Here is a 23,604-nt window from a genome sequence, read left to right as displayed (position 1 = left end):
AGAATGACCTGCATTTGTTTTGGTATTTAGCAAGCTGACTGATGGCAGTGGACAGGCTTACTGCCATTGCTTTCTAAGGGCTTTAACTCTGATCTGGAATTTCATATGCCAGGTAACATTACACTTGCTTGTGCTTAGTTTGGGTTTGCAATGTTATTATTGACAATATAAACATTTACAGTCCTGAGTTTATTTTTAAGCTGCGTGTGCAAGGCTTGATTTAATGTCTTGCATTACTTTTTGTAAAATGCTTATGAAATTAGGTAGAAAGTAATAGAGCCTTGACAATTAAACTGGTCACAACATCTGTGACACCTCCTTGGAATCACATATTGGACATTGCTGGGCTTGGCTGGATTAGGTGAAACAGTTGGAGCATATCCTTTGCTCCTTGAAATGCTGATCCCAAAACCATTTTGATAGGAAGCCTCACAGCTGCTTTTCAGAATTTACCCCCCAAAGGTGGACTCTGGAAAGGAAACCTCAATGAGCAAATCCTCTCTACAAAGCACCACTGTCAATGCAGCATTTTGAAAATATGTATAAATGGCCTATTTTCATTCCTGCAAAATGGACTCAACAAATAATGGTAAGATTCCTTTTTATGAGGAAGTTGAAATTTGTATTTATATTTCCCTCCCTTGTCTGTCTTCATACAGTACAAATTGTGCTCCCTCTCTGAATTTAGAAAGATTCCTCAGTTCAACCAAGTACAGTAAAAAGATACCTAAAATCTCCAAGCAAAGAGAATATTCTGATGTGCTTTACTGACAGGGGACATTTAAGCACATTCTTAGATATCTTGCCTCTCTGAGGACTTCAGTAGATTCTCAAAAGAGAGAAAGAATGATGCTCTACTAATATGACTTTTCTTGTTTTGTCCAAATCTCAGACCTCTATCCCTATAGTAATGAAAAATATTAATGAAGGTAAGAAACATTCTGTTTTCCAAATTTATTATAATTAGTCAGAGGCAGTAAATCGATGACCTTTCATATTGGAATACGATAAGAGATTTCTTTATAAATTTCAGAAGAGGTTTAGTTTATTTTTGGCTCAGAATTTCATCTTCCTTAGGTGCTTTATGGAAACAAAATTGCATCTTTTTAATTAAGAAACTGAAAGACAAGCTGTAACAAGGTCAATCAGGTTGAAATAGCTGCATGCTCATTATAATGAAAATGCTGCTTCTATTAATTTATAATATCTGGATATAGTAAATAAAGAAAGCATTAAATAAAAATGGGAAGTTTTTGGTCAAATATAATGAGTGAAAATGTATGTGCTCATATAAAAAAAAAAGAGAGAGACTTTCATACAGAAATAGAAAAAAATGCCAACTGTTCATTAACAAGAGTTAAGAATGGTGTAACACATATCATCAAAAAAAAATAGGTGGAAAAGATGTCCCAAACATTCACCTTGTTGGGCAATGACACTGGAAATTAAGACTGGGTGAAAAGCAGCATGTGAAGCAAGGTGAGAGCTGTGATGCTCATGCCACAGTAACTGCAATGCTATTTCATCACTGAATGTTGCTTTTCATGAATGACCATTTTACACAGGTTTTATCCTTTTAGCAGCCATTTTATGTATGTTCTCATTTCTCTAAGTGGAGGCCCTTTGTGTTTGTTCAGAAATCCAGACCATGCTCACGGTCCTTGCCCTGGTTGTTCTCAATCCCTACATAATCCAGCACAGTTTAGCAGTTCTGATGCTGAATGAGGAATACCTTGTGAACTGGTATTTTTCATCACTTGAAAATTTGTAATTTCTTCATCAGAGTGACAGACAAAGGGAAAAAGAAGCAAGGATGCCTTGAGTTTGAGTCGATTGTTTCTTCATTTATATGTGGAAATTATATGTGGACATAAAAGCACAATTATTCCATGCAATGTCATAATCTTCTCTCAGCCTCCTACTTGCACATTCATTTCTCTTTGTCTGTGCATGGAAGAAGGCCCATAAAATTCTATCCTTGCTGATGATACTTTTGTATTGATAATCCTTGTTTTGACTTGATTCTTTCTGAAGATAGTCTTAAAATGCAGATCACAGATAATGTTACTGTATGAGGCAGCTTTCAAGTTTTCTTTCTGTTTTACCTCTTTCTCAACATACAGGAGATTTGTTTTCCCAAATCTTTTCAGTTCCAGAACAGACACTGGAACTTTTTTCTTTTTCATAAATGTATTCAGCTTTGGCTTTACAAACTTTTGATCTTTGTCATGCAAGGACATCTCCACAGAATTTTCCATGTAATTTATGCATTTTGCTACTATTTAACTCATATAATAGATCTCTTAAGATGGGCTTGTGATGAGGATTGATTTTTTTTTTACTTGGAAGAAAAAAATAACTCATATATATATATGCAAGTGATGTCTACTTCACATAGATGAATTTGATTAAATTCCAAGAAAACTGAATTTTCATGTATGTAGTTTCCTTTATTAGTTGAGTGTGCATTTCCTACACCCACAGAGAATCTGTATAAATTCATATTACTTTCCTTGGGTGTGCAAACAATACCAAAAAAATAGTCAAAGTTAGCACATTCTATATAAAATACATTTGCATCTGCTACGCACAACTTCCTACACTCTTCAGCTTTAATTTAGCAATGGCTGGATGATGAAGTCATTGAGCCTTAGGAATGTGCTCAGGTCAGGGTCTAAAGCTTTATACTTCATCCAAATACCATTTTGGTTTGGCCCTTTTTACTGAGATGCAATCTATCGTGCTACAGAAGATTTAAGTGAGCACCATCAATAAATCAAGCAGAAATGAATGTTCCACTATGAATTATGGTGCAGACAGCTGCAAATGCTACACGGCCGGCTTTTTTTTTTTTTGTAAGTTTGAGGCCAAATCATGAGATTAAGGACTGAGCTAAGGTTTGTGGCTGTAGAAAGAAGTCCAAAAAGCTTTTGTATGCATTAATATCTGTGATGAGAACCGAATCTACACAAATACTTTGTTTCATTGCCTTTGACAATAGCTGTAGCAAAGGCTCTCCCGGCTCAGCCTATGATTTGTGCATACTTAATGCCAGTCTGTCTTTGTAAGTAACAAGGCTTTTTACTTCAGCGATCGATCTGGGCTGGTTCCACCGCCAGAGTTAATTCTGTTCTTGCCACCATGAAGACTGTGCTGTGGGCCACAAAGATTCTATTGCTTGGGAAGGCTGATGAAAATATGGACCCAAATTTTTTTACTCCGAGTAATTAAGTGTAGCAGTATTGACTTTGTGAAAGTTATTGTGAGCTACCACAGCCAAGGGAATGGCCCCAGCTTTCCATCACGTTGGTTTGTATTTTGCTGTGGCCTCCATGACTTGCAGCAGTCTCTTTTCAGTTCCTAGAGAAAGGTGACAGCATCCAGCATGTCTTATGAAAGCATTTCAGGTTAGAGAATGTCTCCCAGTGTATCAAAGAGCCCAATTAGACATAATGAGTTAACATTCCTGGAGAGTTCTGGGGAAAGGACACAGCTTCTGGATGGAAATCTTTAGAATGCTAATTACTTCTGGAGTTTTCACCAGGATACAAGGTTTTCTCCATTTTTCTTGTCAGGAAGTTGAAAGTAGGGGATTCCTTTGCTGCAGCAAGAAAAAAGTAAAAAAGGGATTCCAGCTCTCTGTATCAAAGTAACCCAGCACAGTTGGTGTGTTCAGTGCCAAATGCCCAGAGCTCTGTACTGTCAACTGGAAGGAACAAATCATTAATGCAGGGAACCATGTAGCATGCCAAGAGGTAGACTCAAGGCTGTGAAGAAGACAATCAGTTCTTCCACCTTTAAATTTGCAACACAAAATCCTAAGTCAGGAAATTACTAAAGTTTGGAACTTGGAGACGTGTGCCCAAGATAAGAGGGCATAGTATTAGACACATAAATCATTCAAACATTTACCCCTTGGACATGAAAACTTTACCATTTTCACAGTACTTCCTTTTGGGAGCTGGTTGGGGTTCTTCTCTAGCACATATTGAAATGCAGGTCAGTGTTTCACATACTCAGGCTGTAACACAGAAATTAGGTAACGAAAAATCAACCCACAAACCACTAAGAAAGAGATCAGCTGGAATTTTATTGTTTGTCTATGACAACAAGGTTGTGCATTTCAACATCAGTCAAAATTTGCATTTTTCTGCACTGTAGCAGACAACCATTTAGCAGGTATTTGCTACCAAGTGTGACTTGCTAATGCAAGATTCCTGTATTAATTTAATGAGAATGTAATTGTGCTGTAAAATACATAATCTTGGGTAACCTGCTATGACATTTACATTTGATTACCATATCAATGCATGCAGATACCTTAGCATTGCAGATCTCTTTGGAGGTGTTCTTTGAAAAGTGCAGAGACATAATGCAGTATGCTGTGCTTCAAGTGAAAAAAGTCTCCATTAGGAAGGGGTTAGGGTGGTAAATGGCTCCCGAGTGCTTCGGCGCCTTAATTGGGATGTTTCACTGTTATTTTTTTTTCCTTTCTTAAATGAAGAACACAGATAGTGCTTCACAAATAATTGCACTTGTTTCCTGGTGCTAAGAGGAGAGTGCTGGAGCAGGGTTGTTCTGTGCTAACACTGTTCCACCAGCTTATAAGTACATTACGACCTGTAGCATGTTGGGGTTTTATAATATTCTTATGGTTTATGCTATGAGATACATAGTGAGAAAAAACACATCAGGCAATGTGCAGCTGCATAGGGAATGCTTTTCATTAACCTAGAACACTGGTAATAAAGCTAAATTAGACTTAAATATTTCCTGAAACACCTTGTAATCATTATTTGGGGGAACAGTTTCGTTAAGAGACATGTTTCACATGAAATACTTTTGGCCAATCATCAGAGAAGATATCATTTTCCATGTTTCCTATAAAATATACATTTTATCCTTCACCTTAATATTGTCCAGAAATAGCTTCCAGACATCTTCAAATTAGTCAATTTACTTTAATTAAATAGGTTATTTTTCCTCAGCAGAACAATGCTCTGAATATAGTGATATTTCCTGTTCTCTTTTTCCAAATTAATCCTTTTTTTTTTCAAGGTGCAGCGCTGGGATGGAACTTGTGCAAATTCTCTGCAAATATATTTGCTTTACATGGACTTTTCAACAACGTTTTACCTCCGTATCTTTTCTTTCACTGTCATATTTCATAATACTTTGAGTCTCTGCATATAAAACCCAAACTTTCTTTGGTACTGTATCCCTGGTAATGGCAGTAAGAGTGTGAATGCCATCTTTAAGTGGAAGATCTGCTGAAGGAGAGCAGCCCACAGTGGTGAGCAGCCTCAGGTTCCCCTCCAGCAGACGTGTCAGCTCCTCTGCATGCCCGGCCTGCTCTATCCCTGGCTGAGGGCTTTGCTGTGCTCGTGGATTGGTGGCTGAAAAAAGAGCAATTGCCCTTTTCATGACAAGCTCCTAGAGACTCAAAATATAACAAACAGGTTGGGATTGGCCCAGTTCTGCTGTTGAGGGGAATCTAAGTGACGCAGAAGACCTTATAACTGCTGTAAAACTTTTTAGTGGAGGATTTCAAACTGAAACAAAACAATGAAAATATAAGACTTTGAAACACTTGAACCCCTAAGATTAGCTCATTTTCTTACTTTTCTAACATGTCACCTTCTTCAAAGCAGTCTCTTTCTCTTATAAAACACAGATGAGATTGACCCTGCTGAGTGAATTAATCCCATTGGCAGAAAAGTGCCCAACTTGATCTTTCCATGCTTTCCAAATGCTCCCTGTAGGCACACAGCCCACACATCCTTGTCAGCTGCCTCACAAAGGCTTTGATGATCCCAGGTATTTAATCTAATTGAACTCAACTATGGATCCATCAGACCATAACCGAAAAGAGTCTTATAAATATCTTGTGTCTGCAGGATTTGTCCCAAACAGCCAGGCAGCTTCATTAACTCTGCCTTTCTCTCTTTCTTTTTGTTCTCTCAAAGTCATGTTACTCAGAATCATTGTAGCTTCTCATCTATTCAATGTTATTGCTGCATCTTTCAGTCCTCAAGCAACTGGACTCATATTTTACACCAGGAATTTCTTCACAGTGACTTGCAGTTATGTAGCTCTAGCAAGGAAAATTTTTGAAATCTGAAATCTGAATCAATTCGTGTCATATATTTAGTGTCTGCATTATATGGCTTTTACAGGAAAAAAGGTTCACCTGAACAGCCTAGGAACTCAGAAATACAAAATCTCTTTAATGAGTTTCCTAAACAGATGATCTTGGCATTTAAAAATTATCTCATGTAATGAAGGTTTTTCTTTTTCAAAGTGAACTGAGATTAGTTCCCACACCAAATGGTATTCTTTTGCTGTGCAGTTAGATACATTTAACCTCTGGGGTTCTGACTTGCATCCTTTCCTATACCCAAATGATCATTAAGACATAAGGTCAGTGGTGTAGATTCTGCTGTAAATGCATATTAATAGAGAAGGAAATCAGCTTTGCAAAGCCCGACTGCAGGGCTGTCAGGAGAACCAGTGCACTACATGGTTAATTATTACTTCAGTGCTGAAACACTTTGACCAGCTACAATTACCCAATTCTAAAACTGGAGCAATTAAATCTCTTCAGACTCCCTGCTGCAGCAGTGTGGGGCTGGGTGACTGTGGCTCTGCATTTTGGAAGGACAGGGATGTGCCAGATCTCCAGCTCCCAGTGGCGAGCACAGGCCCCACCATGGTGTGCTTTGCTCACCAGCATGTTCCTCTCACTCAACACCAGGAATACATGCTCTGCCCAGCATAAGATCCTGGACTGGGATGCCCCTGTGGTTTGTACTGCCCTCAGAGGGGCTCTATCTCAGATGCAAGGCCCCCTTTCCCTTTCCATGGTGTTATTATTAATGCTGAGCCTTGCCATTAATGCAGAGTGTTACTGTATATCTATAGCTATTTTCATCCAAGCATCTAAAAGTACTTATACATGTTAATGTATTAAACCTAATAACACCCCTAGGAGGGAGATAAGAATTTCAACATACACTTTACTGGTGTGCAAACATATAAAGAACCAAATTCAAACTGTGGTAAAAGGCTGAGATGATGAACAGAGTTCCTTTAGGAGTGAGTCTGGATCAGAGGATGGAAGACTTGCCTGTTTCCTACACTAAGCCAATGACTAGAGCTTTCCTCCCCCCCCCCCCCCCCCCAATTATTGCAGTACCCAGACATTCCAATTAAAATTCAAGGCCCCACAGTTTCAGGTAATGCACTGGTGCATGATAGAGCCTCTACCCAAAAGAACTTGAAGCCTAAGTAAATAAGATATAGAAAACTTAAAAGAGAAAAAAGAAGTTCACACAGTGGAGCTGGGAGGACACTCCCCAAGCTCCAGTTCAGGGACCTTGCCTCTAGACATAGTTCCTTTCCTTTGTACTAGTCAAATGATAACTTGCCCCTCACCCCCCACCCTTGAAATTAAACACTTCCCTTACTCCGCCAGACAATTCTCCTGATATCTTGTAACATTAGGAAAAGGTTACTTTTAATGTTTTCTGAACTAGAACATGACAAGGAACAACTCAAAAGAATGAAAGGCAAAGGTGAAACCAATAGTTGAAAGGTGAGAATTACATTAAAGCATCCAAACTAAATTCCAAAGATTTAAGAGTGCTTCTTGCTTCCTGAAAATTATAATCTTTGAGATTAAAAGCCGAGATTTTGCTAAATCCTGAGTACAGCTGTGAGAAATGAGAAGGAACTGACGTCACTCTGTCAACACCTGCTGGATGAAAATGATGGGGACCAGCAAAAATAACAAGTATGTGCTGTGCAGTGAGACAGCAGCTGGTTAGAGCTCAGTGACAGAAACCTGTTTGGGCAGGGGGAACACTTTAATATGACTTCAGCACTTAGTACCTGTAGCACAGAAACATGGGAGCAAACCTCCAGCTGCACCCCCAAGCCACAGCATGGCTGAAGGCAGCGTGCTTGAACCTGTGCTGGAAATGATCAGGCACATTGCAGGGCAGTCAGAAACCTGTAAAATTATAAGCATTCGGATGCCCGAGCAATGATATTTCCCAGCCTGCTCCCAAGAACTCCAGTGTCCACGAGGAGGGACAAATACCCTCTCCCTTTTGCACCTGCCCCCAGCAGGGCAGGAAGATCATTTGGCACAATTCCTCCACATAAAATGTTCACACACAGTTCAAGATGTGTAAAAGAGCTGCCAGGGGAATAGAAGAGGAAGACCCCACTACTGATGTGGTTTGGGGTTTGGATGCAGCCCTAGAGAAAACCTGCTGTTGCCCTTTTACCTTTTGATTGTTGGTTTTTTGGTTATAAATGCACCCATGGAGGAGAAGCCCAGGCTGACTGAAGCTGAGTGCTGCTGAATCATTCTCCACCTTCAATCTATGCACAGATGTACAGTGGCAATGAGACAGCTCTCTGGAGCCTAATGGGCTTGTTTCTTTGAGGATAAGAACAATTAATAATAATTGAGCAGTCCTATGCTAAGGGAATTTATAACCAATTAATAAAAATGTGGCTGTTGCAGTTAAACACAACAAAAATTACTCTTTATGTACCAAAGGAGGGACACATACACTTACATTACCATGTTCCTGTCAGCATTGTTTAATGTACAAACAGTTTTGTGTATATGTGGCTACATTTACTGATAAAATGTAAATGTGTTAATCAGAGTTTATACAATGTTACACTAAGTATACGATGCACTAATCTGTTATCAAAATGTGCTTTTATGATATTTGAAATCAAACTATAGGAAAGCTGTTGAGTTGTACCCATGTCATGGATCTCTGCCAGGGGCAGTTGCCAACCCTCACCTGTCCAGCTCACTCAGGCCTGCAAGCCTGAAAGAATCCATTAGCTCTGTGGTGAAAAATGAACCTACACCAAGCTACAAACAATGAGATGTAGTATCTTCGTCAACATTAAAGATTTTAGACAGCTGATACCGAGGCAAGAGTATATGCTGTGACATTAGTTTATGCTATTCCATCGTTTTTTGTGATGAAACAATGAAACTTCAGGAATCTAAAATGCATGGACTAACAGAAATCTCTTGGGAGACCCTCTAGCAGCACTTTATTGGAAACAAGAGCTGAATCTTTACTTTCCGTTTTATCCGCAGGACTTTATTCATCTTCTTCACCTGAATCTTTATTTCTTAGGAAGTGGAGGCCTTTTTTCATCTCATCTAAGGCCTGACCAGCTTCTTAGCACATCAGCATCTTTGCAGATTCAGTATGATTTCCACTTGAGGTTCTCTGATTTTTTTCCACTAGAGAGAAAAGTTGGATTTGCTTGCACGCTCACAGTAACATCACAGGAAAAAGTACTTGGCACTACAAACTGCAGTTATTAACCTTTGAGCGTAGCTCTGAAAACCAAAAATCCCTTTCTGACTTGTGTCCTGTTAGGTTACAAATATAACACTTACAGAAGATGATTTTCTGTCAGAGAAGCAATAGATTGTAAAGTGGGAAGTCTATGGTTAACTTTTAGCCTAAATTAAAATAGAAAATAAATTAGAAAATCAGTACAGCTTCAGAAGAACTTGTTAGCATTGTCTTGTAATGGTAGTGGTAAAATAATCTATGGAAGTGATGTTTAGAGAACAGACAAGAATTCCAACTCATTTGGGGAAATACAGGACTTTGTGATTGCAGTTTTTGAGGAACTACCTCATCTTGCAGTTCTTTTCTGTGAGTGTCAAGAAAGGAAATCTCAAATGTAGAAACCTAATATTTTAATCTGATTACTCTCAGAGAGCAGATGATTCAAATCATGACAAAGCCTAAGCAATGGAAATGGAAGGGGGGAAAATAAAGGCAAGTGTAGAGCAGACAATGCTTCAGTCTTATGGCATCAGAAAAAAGCTCCTGGTTTCTCAGAAGTGCAGGCAAATTTAATTTTTGCTCTTCTGAAGGAAATAACCAGGACTGAGGAACAAGAGATTTGTGGACAGTAAGGCAGCACCTTCTGCTTCATGGGAGGAGCAGGGAGGATGGTGCTGCTCCCTCTCCCCACTCCCTGCCTGCCCCGTCCTCTCCTGTGGCATCCGGAGGAGCTGTCAGTGTGGCTCTGGGGTACCCAGGACAGAGGGATCCCCCACAGCCAGGCCCTGGCAATTTTGACACCAATGGCAATCTGCTGCTCCAGATACCTGCATTTTTTTTGCCCAAGCTCAATCTAGATGGTGCTGTGACCACCACTGGATACTGGGATAAAACAGAAGGAACTGGAAGCTACATCTGTGTACAAAAACAGTGGCCAAAGATCAAAGAAACAAAAGAAATTTTGGGTCTTTGAGAAGGGAAGCATCAATCTCTGAACAGGAACTTAGCAATGCAGACACATTTGGAAGCAGTGGAAGAGATACATGAACAAAAACAGACACCAGAACATAAATCCAATGTGAGATAATCCTGCATCAGATCAAGGTGTAAGAATATAGACCAATACAGAATAATGTACTCAGTAGAGGTGTTTGGAAGAGAATTATAGACATCATCAAGGGATGTTGAAGCTTGTCTAAAGAAAAGAAAAAAGATTAAAATGATGAAGCAAGCTGTGCTCAGAGAGCTGCAGCTCCAGCACTGACTTCCAGTAGGCACACTATGATAGTCATGTAAGAATCATGTAAGAATTAAAAGTGATAATTAAAAAGGGGAAGGTTCGGGGTTGCCAATATGTCAAAGTAACAGAGGAAAGACAGGAGTAAAATGTAAGTTGCCTACATCTCTCATAAGCAAAGGCAGTTCTCACTCATATCAAGAGGAGTGACTCGCACATATCTGAAGGCAGACTGTGCCCAGGAGTCATCCTCTGAGACTGTCAGCTGAGCACCTTTCAAAAGCATTAAATACACATGCAAAGATGTATCCCTGGCTGCATGAAGCCACTTAGCAAGAACCAAGTGACAAACCTTGGGAATGCTTTGCAAGATCAAAATCCAGGCTGCTATGCCCACATTTGTTCCCATTTGGAGATTAATCCAACAGTGAAAATCACTTCCAAAACACTTTAATAGCAAGAATTGAATTCTCAGGTCCATCTTCATAACAAGTGGTTCCCTGAGCAACCCAAACTAACATTGCCTGTTTTTCTGTGGAGTACACTCAGATTGCCTCTGTGTAGTTCCCAGTATCTAATTAGGCATTAGATGTGATTGAAGTTTTTCCCCTAAGCAAAAGCTTTAGGGTCGCCTCTTTCCTCTCACTGCCTACAACTGTGTATCAAAGCATTAGAGACCTCAATTCCTGTGCCCATTTCCACAATTACATGATTCCAGGAATCCAGTCTGAAACATTTCTTGACCATGTTATCATCACAGTCCTGTCTGCTGGCTGACAGCTTCCCAGTGGACATCTTGCAGTGGTCCTGTAAAAAGTTACCACGTGTCCAGAGTTGCTGATATTTCAGGAGTTTAAGCACTAAATGTTTAAAAATTAAATTTTCAGTGTGATGACCCACCAATCGTTCCAGGATACCAAGAATTCCCAATTTCACTACAGAATCTACAGGGCTGTTTCTTCTTTTTGCTTTTGATATGTCCATGTCTTTCTCTGTTTTAGTTTTCTAAGTGTTTTCATTGATTTCTTTTTCATTTTATGCACAAACTGAACACAGTTAATCAGTAGATACAAAATGCATCCTGCAACATTGCCAGCAGCCTGACGTAGGGGATTCAATTGCTGAATTGTCGTAAGATTAGACCTAAGCCACAGTATAAGCTTCATTGATCCAAGCACAGCAAGATATCCATTCAATAATATGTGTTTTAGCAAGGTTTTCCACTTGTAAAGACTTCCTGTAAATTAGTGTTCATCCAATATGTGTTATAAACACGGTGGATCAAATCTTGTATCAGTTTAAAAACCATCTCCCTCCTTAGGAAGGAGGCAGTGGAACCGGGTGTGTGGTGTAAGCAGAGACACACGGGTGTGGCACTGTCAGGAGAGCTGTGTCTGTTGAGCTGTGTGTTTAACAGACACTGTCCCTCCTGACAACCTGCCTCTGAAAAGTCAAGGCATGAAAGAACAGATGAGGTGCTGGTGTTCATAAAGCCCCGGGTTCAGCAAAGCTGCTGTTGTTGCCATCTGAGTGGTTCTTAGATGGGAGCGCTTGCAGCAGAGAGGTTATGAGGAGGTGCCTGGCCCTGGTCACTGTGCAGTCCCACCCCTGTGGTATCTGAGAGTCTCCCAGTGCAGTGTGTCCCCCCACACTGCCCTGCACTGGGGCGATGCTGCTGCCCCACCGTGCACAGGAGAGCTCTGGGAGGCAGGAGCCAAAGGACTGTTCTGGCCCTCACAGCCTTCTCTGTGTTCCTGGCTGTCTCTCCTCACAGCCTTAGTCCCCACCTGTTGAGAAGAATATGAGATTTCAGTGGGAAACAGGGTATAATACCTCAAGAGATAAATAATGTGGGATTCCAAATCGTGCTAGGGGGAAGAACAGGGCTCTGAGGCACCAAGCAGTGCTGCCAATATCACTGACACCTCTCTTAATATTCTGTGAATATTGAGGGCCCACATAGCCTTCAGCATGGGGACTGGATGACTCACTTTGGTCTGGAGCAGAGACAGGTGCCAATACCTGATTAATTTGGAAGAGACCCCCATTGGCATTTTAAGTCAGGAGTTGCTGAGTTCCTCCACACAAGGATCTCTATGTCAGCAAGACAGGCAAAAACCCAAATGGCAGAAGTGATCTAAATGCATCCAAGGGCTTGTGTCACTGCTTGCAATGTCCATCACCCAGCACAAGGCATGCAATGACACGGCTGTGATTAGACCACAGATGAAGTGGGGATGCTGACACCAAAAAAAGAATCTGAATGGTAGATAGAGTTTCAAAATTATATACCTCTATCAGGAAGTTAGTGATTTTATAGCACCTAAGGCTGCTTTTTCATTAGGAGGTTTTCTTTCTCTGGATTTTGCCCAAATCACAACTTTTATTTGATTCTAAATGCCTAAATGTAGAAAGTTTTTTCAATCCTTCATCTTAAACTCTTAAATGCACAGCATGCAGACTTTGGCACCAGAAAGGACTGACAGCATAATGACTTTACAAGTATGTGAGGCTTAAAATTACCACCAGTACAGTCTTATTCACTGGATGCTGCTCTTGAGAATAAACTTCAGTACTGGTAAACACATTCCAGAATACAGTCTCAGCTGGTACAAACACCTTGTCATCTTTCCATGCAGATTAAGAAAGTCCTTTATTATATAAATGTCCCCATTTTTTCCAACTGGGAACTGATAGTTTATATATACTTAATTGTTAGTGTTGCTTAAAGAATGAGTCATCCTTATTTCCACTGAGAATTTCCCCGAACTACTTTAGTTCCATGTAGGGAGTTGTATTATTTTGCTTAATTACATAAAGATTTCAGATCACTGAGATTTTATGTTATTAACACAAACATCAAATGATTTAAGCAAGTTCCTAGAATACCTAAGTGGAAAAATCAAAACAACTGCCTTAGAGGAACTGCTTCTTAAGTTTTGAAAGAGTGGGCAAATGAAAAATAATTAGTTAGTCAAGTATTTTTCTCACAGGAAAACTAATGAACAGAAAGACATGGATATCTTCCTTTGAAGGTGAAACCTCCTATAGCTAATGTTTCACCTTCTTTTATTTAGCCCAAAACCCCACCCTGCAAAAACAGACCTTTAAATTTATGATCTCGAGAACTCGACCCACATGAGCTTTTGCAGGATCAAGACCTGAGAGAATGATTTCTCTTCATAAAGCACTTTTAAAGTTTTATGTGCCAAATTTTGAGAACAATCTATTTTCACCCACCCACTCTGACCTTATTTGCTCAGCAGGCACTATTTCTGGAACTGCCAGAACCTTCAACGTGGCCGTGAATTTTGCTGTCGACTCTCGAGGAGATAAGGCCAGTGTTTTCAAATGCTTTATGCTCTGAGTCAGCTGCTTGAATGGTTCCTCACAGACGTACTGGGTACGGGGTTTTTCAGTGAATGCAGATTCAGGGAAGCCCTGCATAGGTCTATTAATTCCATGATTACAGTCCTGGGGCAGATTTCCTTTGAATGCAAAGTATGACTTGCCAAGAGTCAAAGTGGGGAAAAAATGGCCTTAGATAAACTTGAGTAGAGCAGAAACATATGAAGAGCTCAGCTAAGAGGAAGTGTGTCCTCTCTCCAGGAGAACCAGGTGGCTTTTGTCACAGCAAAAATCAATCATACTGTTCCCTGCTCCCACCTAGTCACTGTGTGTGAAATAAACCCTATTTCTAGGGTTTAAGTAGGATAATAGGGGAAACTGTACTTTGCTTCAGTCTATGGATAATACACAATGTAATAATCTAGTGCAAGATCTAGATTTAAGGAAAAGATCCTAAATATGTGTTTGCCCAAAACTTCCTTTTTTAATAGGAGTTCCAAGTGTGAGACAAGACACTGGCCTCACACCTCCCTAAACTCTACTAAAAGATTTGAAAGGTATCAGTTAATCATAGAATCATAGAATATCCTGAGTTGGAAGGGACCCACAAGGACCATCAAAGTCCAACTCCTGGCACAGAACACTCCAAGAATCCCACCAGAGAGCATTGTCCAAACACTTCTTGAACTCAGACAGGCTTGGTGCTGTGACCACTTCCCTGGGGGGCCTGTTCCAGTGCCCAAACACCCTCTGGGTGAAGAACCTTTTCCTAATATCCAACCTGAACCTCCCCTGACACAGCTTCATACCATGCTTTGTGCTTCGCTATTCAGTATCTTTGAGTGTCATATCAGAAATGTTTCTTAAATTTTACCTTACACATCATGGATAGAAAGAATAAGAGGTCAGTAACTCTGTAAATGATAATAGAGTTTACAGGAATGTTCTTTCATCAATGATTGCTTTCTTCTCTTCTTCTCCTGAAAGATGCACTCACTGCACAAGCTGGTAGATGAATGGACAGCTGTGTTAAAGAGGAGTGATAGTATTTGGTTTGAAATTCAGACTAGCAGCTAGTTATTAAAGATAATAGCCTTAAGCTATTATAGCTTGAGCTCCTTAAGAAAAGAAAACCTTCCTAAAAACCAACTCTGATAAGCATAATAGTTTCCTTTGCCTTTTAAACTGAGGGCCTCTACATTGTCTTTGCTAGTAATTAGCTTCAAATAGGACACTAGCAAGTCTATGGTAAAATGAAACATAACAGTAATAAGTAATAGCATTCAGCTCTTGAACTTTCCTTTATATGTACCTCAAATGCCAAATAAAAACTAAATTTTGAGTGTGCAGTCTGGGATTATTCCTACACTCACTACAGGACTCAGCACATTTCTGGGACATACTGGCAGTTGCCATGACATATCTATAACACATAATATTTTGAAAACATCCTTTGTAGGCCCTGATGTTGTCACTGGATGTAATATGGAAAGGGATATCTTCTAAGGATTCACTGAGTGCTTTTGTTGTTGAAGCAGAGCTCAGGAGATACCGGGAGTGCTGCATGGGGCACAGCACACAGCGTGGCAACAGGATGTATCACAACAGGCTCCCCTTTTACAGATCAATCCCGGCTGTAACTGTGAAATTTTACAAGATCCAGACAGATCCTCTGTGGTGCCCATCCATCCAAATTCATACTTTGTCAGCCTGGATACTCATCCCAGTTTCAGTGAGCTGAAATAATTGCAAGAAAACACAGAACACTTATAACTGAGTCAAACCACTCATATGTTGCAAGTAAAATTTTCTCCCATTGGTTTATCCTACAGAAAGTTGGGAGTGTTTGGGCTACGGTTAAAAGCTGGAGAAAGCAGCACAGAGAATTAGACAAGCTCAGTTTCAAATTCCTGGCTTTCTAATTCACCAGCCCCAATTCATTTAAATATTTTAAAACCTGATTTTAAAGTAATATAAAATATTTATAGGTTGTAATTACAAATGATGGTGAAAAGCAGAGTTGGTTAGTTCAGACAAAAGTATCAACAGACTGAACTGGGGAGCAAACACCTCCTCTGGGGGTGTACAGCTTGCTAAAATATTGATATTGAAAACCCAGGAGCCTTTTCCTTGTAACTTCTGGGAACAGACTGTTTCCCAGGTGTATCCCACTACAGGGATTGGGCATTGCTTTGATGTGTAAGCAGCTCAGCAGAAGGTGCTGTGCTAGAAATCTAAATGTGGTTACAATGTCTCTACAGGGCACCACAAAACGAGACATTCTGCGAGGACTTGGAGCTGTCACCTCCTGCCACTCTGATCCCCCAGACAGCTCGTGGTTCCCACGGGCATGTGGAGCCACCAGCACTGGGATACTGTCACAGGGCTGAGGGTGGAGGTGGAAGGGGTGGCGAGTGCTCTCCTGATGTCACAGTCAGGAGAGTCTCTCTGAGTCTCTCTGAGCCTCAGCACACGTGGTGTTGGGAAGGGTCTTTCCTAGTCCAGGTCAAGATACGTCAAGAGAAGAAAAGGAGGACAGTACTGTTCTCTTCATCCTTCAGCTGTGCAACACAAATATTTTTAAACAGAGAGGTAATATGTAGAAACAGCTGCTTTAAAACTTGTCTAAAGAAAATCTACATCTCTCTCGGTGTAATTGAGCAAGAAAAATATGGTGTGGGCCCTGTCTTTGTTGTCTTGTTGGATGGAACTTACCAAATGATGATGGCTTAGCAGTAAACATCAACACTGTGAGTTTTCAAAATTAGAAAGCATCGTCCAGAAAAGCAGAGATCAAACTCCAAACCTCACCAGATACCTCTGATAACTCACTCCTGAAATGGACATCTGCTGCTCCTGAGACTCTGCTGGAGGCCCAACAATTCAGAACTGTGCTGAAAGCTTGTGCTTTCAGGTGGGAGCATGGACAAACTCTCATCAGCAACAACAAGTAGCTCTCCAAATATTGCATGATAGGCACCATTATAAGAACATGGAAAAGAGGAATGGCTTTAGTAGAGATATAAATAATGCAGACAGACACAAACATGTAGGCTGTGTGAGCTGAAAGAGGCTGCCTTTCAGGACAGAACTGAAGTTATTTGCAAAAGGGTAGAAGAATATGGGTTATAAAATAAGTGTTGAAATGCTGGTATTCCATAAATATGGTAAGAGTAGTTTATCTGCAAGAGGATTCAAAGACCAAAGAGAATTTCACATGCAGAAATTCTGGAACTCAACTGTGGCTTCCCCCAGTGCAAAAATTGAAAGCAGAGACTTGATTTATTTATCAATAAATCCACAGCATAATTGAACATACAGGAGAAAAGAGCATCTGAGGATAGTTGAAGAAATATTAAACTACTCCCCAATGTTTGCTGAATCTCCAGTAAATTTCACTGTGTTGGGACACCAGTGTGTAGGGAATGGGCTCTCTCAGTGCAGGGGAGGAATCTGCCTAAAACACTCTCTTCCTTTCCTCTGTTGCTGCCTTTACACACCCTCTGAGCTTCATTCTGGGGATTCTCTGTCTCAAACCACAGACTCTGTGATGCTGGAGAAGAACATGGAAATGCTGGTCATGATGCTCAGAGAGACCCCTTTGTGTGCTCCTTTCAGCTCCAACCAAGTTCTTGCTCGTGCATCTGAAGGGATTCCTTGAGATGGGTAGCAGAGTATTCCCCAATTCTGCCTTCCCCACCTTCAGCATCCCTACTCCTTCCTTGTCTAAGTTCTGTATCTCTATTAAAACACAACTGGATCTGGAATCATCAGAGTCAGCAAAAAGACACTGACTTGTTTTACTCTCCTCTACTCTTTGCAATCCCAGGATCCACGGTTTTGAATTTCTTTTTTGCGTTTTTTGTTGCTTGTTTGTATGGGTTTTTTCATTAAAATTAGGGTGTGTATGCAACTACAAAACTATGCAACTACAGCACTTCAGGAACTGAGGATGGTAGGGCTGGCAAGGAGCTTAAAGGGCATTTGGTGTAAGTCCACCTCTGCTGAGGAATGCAGATCACGTATCCCCAACAAGGTTGACAGCTCTTTTATCTAATCTGTTCTTTAAAACCCCAAGTAATGGAGATTCTACAGACACCTTAGCAGCCTGTTCCAGTGTTTGCCTAGGTTTATAGTTAGAAAGATAACCTAAATCTCCTTTCTGGGAAATTAAAGCAATATTTCCTGCCCTAACCTCAGTGGATAATGGATTATTATCTTCTTTCAGTAGCTTCTTACTCACTGGAAGTCTGTTATCATACTCCCCTCAATTGTGTACAGGAAACAAACTCAGTTTCTCCAAACTTTTCTCATAGTTTATAGGTTTCTATTTCTTCCTGTTCCTGTCCAGTGGGACTGAACCTTTTATTTAAAAATATGGTATTAAGCCAGATTCTGGGTAAACTGGTAAACCTCCAATAGTTCTGAGCAGAGCAGAGTAATGATGTTTGACATGCTACAAGCAGTGCTACTGTTAGTACATTTTACAAGATTTTCTTTCTTTCAAGTACATCTCACTTCTCATTTACTGTGGATGTTATCACCTTCAGATCTTCCAGGCTTCTGCTGCCTTTTTGGTATGTGGAGATCTGGCTTCTCCAGCCTATATATAGTTCTTTTGATTTCACTTGGGTGAATGTGACCTTGTTAAATTGGAATAATTTCCCTGGTTTACCAAGAGCACTAGTTCTAATTGTGTTGCTATAGTATTTCCAGTCCCTTCCAAAATGGTGTAATTTGCAAATGTTATAATACCTAATTTATTCTTTCCAGTTATAACTTGTTCAAAGTTAGGATGAGAAATACGTGGTTTCTTTTCCATTTTCTTGAAAGCAGGTACTATATTCACCCTCCTCTAGTTTTCTGAGACTTGACCTATCCTCCACAGGTTCTGAGAGATGATAACTAATAATTATGAAATTGCACTGGTTAATTCCTTAACTGCTTTAGGGGAACAGGTCTTGCTATCTAGAATACATGCAACTTAACTAAATCTTCTCTAATTCTTTCTCCATTCTAGTTCACACTCCATTGCCCTGTTAGAACAAAAGGATCAAGTTACAATTAACCTTTTTTGAGGAAAGACCCTGAGATAGCATTTCAGGAGTGAGCAGAATTGCTACTGCATCCTTTTGGCTCCCTTCCCCCTTCAAAGAAAATCCCACAAAGCTTGTGAGAAGGAAGAATTAGCAAAAAGTGAAGTGAGAGATACCAAAAGCTGTTATGGCAACTTGAACTCTTCCTTATTTATCTCTGTGTTGTCTGCTAGACTTCCCTCTTTGTTCTAATTAATTGGCAAACTACTGCCAAAGTCATTCATTTCTCAAAACTTATTTATTTTGCCTCACAACATTTATTTGCACAGCACTACAGGTTGTGTAAAAGATTACTCTTTCATGGAGTTCAGAACACCCTTGCACAGCATGCATTTCTGTTCAGTCCAAAGAATACAATACACCATATACTGAGTCTGTAACTCAAATTAATCTTATTTGGTTTTACCCTGCTTGATTACCCTTTATGTGCTTTCTTAAAGTCATATGATTTTTTCCTTATTATTTTGACTATTTTAATTACTTGCTTTCTCAGTATATTTACAAGGGTATTCCACAGCTCTTTTCAAAACAGTTTGTATTAACTAACTGGAATAGATTTGTTTTTACAAGAACGAATTTAAAAGAACAGAGTCTTTTTAGATCTCAACTATGTGTTTAAGTAAAAGTGAGCCAAAACCAGTAACTGCACACTCCGAAATCTGGGACATTAGAGGAAGTGTTGGCATCATTTCAGCATGTCTGGATGTGAACATACTCCATGTGAAGGTCTGGTTTACAGGTTATCTGGGCTGCAGCCATGCAAAGCACAGCAGGACAATACATCTGTATATTTTCGGAGAACGAGTATTGGCAGTGTTGATCTGAGCCTCCACTCAGGTTTGATCTTCAGAGCTGGCTTACAGACATAACAGGAGAAAACCTGCAGGACTTCAAGAGGAGCGAGCATCACCTGCAGTAAGACTGGAATCTGTAACCTTGGCAGAGGTAGAGGACACCACTACTGAGCCACCCAGACCTGGTGCAGTCAGTCTTGGGCACTCAGGGAGAACCAAAAGCCTGATCTGTCTCGGCCAGGGTGAATTAGCAATGAAGGTGGTCCTGTGCTGCCTTAAGCAGATCCTGGCAGTCATTCAAGCACTCAAGTCAGCTGCTGTGCTAGCCATACCCAAACCAGCCAGGATAAGCTGTGGGAATGTGCCTGCTCACAGGCCAGGCCCATTGCAAGGGAGGAGTGAGTCTCAGGAGAGGTGTGTGGTGGTGCCCCCAGAGCCAGGCAGGGCAGCACCCCCGGAGCACAGCCCAGCACAGGCTGTGGGATCCGCTCGGGGACCTGCCCCAGCCCTGCAGCAGCAGCTTTGACCTCCAGCTGTGCTGGTAACAGCACCAGCACCAAGGAGTCTGAAGGGACTGTGGGTGCTGGGAATGCCATCTGGACTCTTGCTAGCCAGAGGAATGCACTTTCTCTACTCTGACTGTGCAGGTTGTCTCCCTGAGGACAGTGGAACAGGCCAGGGCAGAGGAGTCACAAGGGGAAGAACAAATGAAGCTGTGTTTTGGATCTTATCGTTGTTATTTAAGTGACCAGTTAAGCCAAAGCCTGTCAGTGATAGATAGGAATAACACCTGCCTGAGCTGAAAACGGGAGCCCCAGTGACTTTCCCATACATTGCAGATAAGCAGTATCTTGCTTGGTCATAGATGCACGTGTTAACACTGCTATTGCTGCTGGTGTCTAAGAGGGCAGCAGCCTCCATCTGCACATCCAACAGATGCACAGATGCTACTGGTACCTCTGCTTGCTAGATAAAGCCAGCCAGTAATATCAGCAAACTCCAAGCTAGCTTTATCTAACTAGCATGGATACCAGTGACATGAGAGGGCACACAGAGCTGCCCTCACAGATACTGGCAGTAACATTGTCAAATGCTCAGTTAAGGGTGGAGATGGCTGCTGCCAAACATTTTAAATGCAGAAAGAAAGCCAAGTTATTTATCTTATTTTATTTACAGTAATAGGGGACTGTTGAACAGCATGTAAGTGCACTACAATAAAATCGATAGGGAATATTAAAAGCAGAAATAAAGATCAGCCAACCTAAGGAAACTACTAACTTGAATGAAAGGATCTAACAAGAGGGCAAACTGAACAGCTCAGGAAAACCAACCCACCAAAACAAGAGAGAACCATTCCCAGGTTTGATTAGATAAATCCTCAGCCTTTTACTGAAACAAATTGCCCTTGACATGATGGTTTCTCTGAAGCCTTTAAAGGGATTTTTTTCTCAGAAAATACTTGAAAAATTTTCATAATCAAAGACCTGAAAATTCATAATCTCCACTTCGTCTGTTCTCAGGTGACTATAATTTTAGAAGCTGATTCATCTGCACTGATACTGCAGGACTGGAAGAAAAAGAGAGCATCTAACAATTTAGCAGGTTACTCTGTCCCTTCTGAGGTAATGTGAGTTTTGCCATTTGTCTTAAAACAGTGGCAGAAATTCTTGTCCCATGTAGAGGGATGTTAGATTTCTGAGTGTAGAACAATGTTTTCCTTTCAGACATGGTGGTGGCTGGTACTCTAAGTCGTGTGACTGAAAGATTCCTCTTTGCTAAAGATACTCAGATTTTGAGACAAAGTTTAATGGGCAAAGCTCAAGCCTGACTAGAAAAGCTGTTATCCAGATCACTAACCCAGGCTAGACCAGTTTGTGAACGATCTATGTGATAATGTACCAAGAAATAGTTTTTAAAAAAACAAAGTTTTGTTTGCTGTAAGGCCGATTTCTGCTGGTTTGACTGGACTGGGAATGAGCTATCAAAGACAGCCACTCATTAGTGCAGGTTACAACAAAAGCCATGACTATCCTTTGCTGAAAGCCCTCTCAGCAATTGCCTGATCCTCTCAGGTTGTTTTTAAGGGCTGTGTTAAACCAGCTACCTCAGCACTTACTGCTGTCATTGCAGCAACGGGTTAGAGACAGCACCTGGCTTGTTTCTAACCAGAGACTGGGAGGACAACAAAAAGAAGAAAACTTGCAAGCAGGTTGAAATCTTTAACCTGAAACTTTCAAAACCTATATTTGATCCAAAACAATCCTTTTGTGTGAAAATCTGACTCCTTAAAAGTTTCAGAGCTTTCCTCAAAGATAGAAATTTTAAATTATCATTGTTCAGTAGTGGCTGGTTTTTAACTGTCATTTCCTTCATTCTTTTCTGCCACTGAATGTCTTAAAATGAATGATCTGATGGTTCAATTCTTTACTTTTCAATTTTTCTGTTTCACTATTAGTAATTTTTCTTGTTCTGATGCTTTTCAAAAATTTTATTCCCCTCTGGTTAAGTTAAAGGACAGAAAGAAATTTTAAAAATAACTCTGTCAGTCTCTGACTGGCAACCAAAGGGTTCCACATATTTTCAGCTGCACATTCCAATTCCACAGATCACAAATAATTGTCCAGGTAATTGTATTGGAAGTGATTCACATTCCTATTCATAACTGCAAGGCCCAAAAAAACCCAGTGAGTAATGAAAAAGATTGCAGTCATTGCTCATACTGAGAATGGCCTGTGCAGCAGAGAAAGAGGGTAGGAAGGGGAAAGGTCCAAAGAGGAAATATTAAAAGTCAACTTCAGAAAGTTTTTATTAAGACGATAAATTAATATTTGCGTAAAAGAGAGAAAGTTTTAAAATATGAATACTCCAACACGTTTGTGCATTTAAAGGAGATGCTTCGATTCCATATCATAATTCACCTAAAAATTCTATATCACAGTAAGCAGTAATTATTCTGGTTTGCATATTGTAAACCTGGTCACTGTCATTCTTTCTTTGCCTCCACATGCCTCAATGCCACATTTTCTACAATCGTGGGGAGATTGCCTTGGCTCTCACTCAGCTGGCTCAGCTAATGCAATTCACAGGCCTTCAAATGTAAGCTTGTAAACTATTTAGTTCTTTTTCTCTCTAACAGCTTGTCTATTAACAGCTCATTGAATGGAGGAGGAAGAAGAAACTAGTGAGACCTCTCTTGGTATTGTTCAGCAGTGACCCCAGCTTTCTCAGATTGGTGGCCAATGCTCACTAAACAGCCTTTGTCAGTACATGTTGTTTTGCTGGATAATAGTATATTGTGCTCGCAGCCGTCTCTATCAGCAGCAGGTAACAATAAGCTGGGAAATAAGTCTCCTGTGTGGCATGGTAAGGTCATATGAATGATGTATAAAAATCCAAGAGAAAGCTCGTTAGGATGGTCTGTGCAGTGCAAGAAGACCTGTGCCATCCTGAGAGACCTTTGTCCACACTTCCGTTGTGCATTGTTCAGGATCCTCGTCACTGCTGTGTCCTCCAGCTTCAAAGGGACCTAGGGAATGAGGAAGTTTTACCCCTCAATATATGCTGTATGATTTTTGGGCTGTATGTTCCACTGCTCATAGCCTGTATTTCATGAAAGGTGAGTTTTGTTGAGGGAACCAGTCTTGGTAAATCCCAGGGCAGATGCACCCAGAGACTGCCCACACCATGGGCCATGCCCATCACTCCTGTAGCTGTAGAAGGCTATGAGAATATGTTGCAATGAGAAATGTGATGCTGAGAGGCCTGGATCCTGCTCCAGCATTGCTGTT

The 23,604-nt window shown here is 40.6% G+C and overlaps 1 long non-coding RNA gene across 1 annotated transcript in view; it reads left to right on the top strand.

Moving 5' to 3' along the window:
- The window catches only part of LOC108638938, a 45,352-nt gene extending 23,919 nt beyond the window's left edge, over positions 1–21,433 (top strand). The window contains exon 3 of the long non-coding RNA XR_001920163.2: positions 21,337–21,433. This is a non-coding gene — a long non-coding RNA (uncharacterized LOC108638938). The remainder of the gene's footprint in view (positions 1–21,336) is intronic.
- The last annotated feature ends 2,171 nt before the right edge of the window (positions 21,434–23,604 follow it).

This window comes from Manacus vitellinus, unplaced genomic scaffold (genome assembly GCF_001715985.3).
Source record: "Manacus vitellinus isolate BGI_N305 unplaced genomic scaffold, ASM171598v3 scaffold_14_pilon, whole genome shotgun sequence".
In the NCBI taxonomy this organism is placed as follows: Eukaryota; Metazoa; Chordata; class Aves; order Passeriformes; family Pipridae; genus Manacus; species Manacus vitellinus.
The sequence above is the reverse complement of the archived record's forward strand: the minus strand, read 5'-3'. Positions and strand labels throughout refer to the sequence as shown.